Genomic DNA, 823 nt, shown 5'->3' on the forward strand with positions numbered 1-823 from the left:
AGGCGAGGTTCCTTTACCTGGCCACAACCAGGCGACAGTGCCTATCTCCAGCCGGGATGCTGCGCGTCCCCCGGTGCCGTCAGTGCGCGGGGGCGGTTTGCGGCACCAGGCTGTGCTAATGCCACGCAGCGATCGAAACTACGGCGGTCACACAAAAGTGTGGCCACCAAGTGCCGAGGGCCCGGGCCCTGCCCCGCCGCCCGGGCGCTGCGCTCCCGCGGGGCACCCGCGCGTCCCCTCCGGCCGCTCCCTCAGGCTCCGCCGAGACAAAGGCGGCGGGAGGTGCGGGTGGCGGGCCGGCAGGACGGGGCCGGGGGGGGGGCGGGGGGAGGACTGGCGGTGGGAACAAAGGAGCCGAAAAAGAAGAGAAGAGCCAAGAAAGTTGATACCGGCCTCCTCCGCCGCGCTTGTCGCGGCCCGCCCCCCCGGCCCCGGGACTTCGGCGTGAGAGCCCGCGGTAACCCGGCGGCGGCGGGGAAGAAGGCCGTATACCCACTCCTCCATCCCACCCGAGCCCCAGTCGAGGCTCCCGTCTCCCCCCAGCTACCCCCGTCCCCTCCCACCTCCTCCTTCCTCCTCTGCCCCACTGACCCCGCCCCGCACCCCCCAGTGCTTCCCTTTAACGCGCGCTCCCGCCGGCGCCTCTTGCCCCTCCCCCTTGCTCGGCGGCGCGCGGCCTCCAACACCACCCGCGGGCACGCGCCCGTTCCCCTCCACCCGTCGCTTTCCCCCCCCGCTCGCCCCCGCCGGAACCGCGCGCGCGCCCCCGCCCGCCCACCCCTCCCTCGGCAGGGCGCGAGCGCCCGGGATAATTGGCTGGCGG

At 74.2% G+C, this 823-nt stretch overlaps 1 protein-coding gene across 1 annotated transcript in view; it reads left to right on the plus strand.

Moving 5' to 3' along the window:
• Positions 1 to 249: 249 nt before the first annotated feature.
• Positions 250 to 823, plus strand: part of LOC113945161 (ubiquitin-conjugating enzyme E2 E2) — a 206,645-nt gene continuing 206,071 nt past the window's right edge. The window contains exon 1 of the mRNA XM_027639014.1: positions 250 to 282. The gene's annotated coding sequence lies outside the window, so the exon portion shown is untranslated. The remainder of the gene's footprint in view (positions 283 to 823) is intronic.

Source organism: Corapipo altera, unplaced genomic scaffold (genome assembly GCF_003945725.1).
Source record: "Corapipo altera isolate COAL_440 unplaced genomic scaffold, ASM394572v1 44, whole genome shotgun sequence".
NCBI classification, from domain to species: domain Eukaryota; kingdom Metazoa; phylum Chordata; class Aves; order Passeriformes; family Pipridae; genus Corapipo; species Corapipo altera.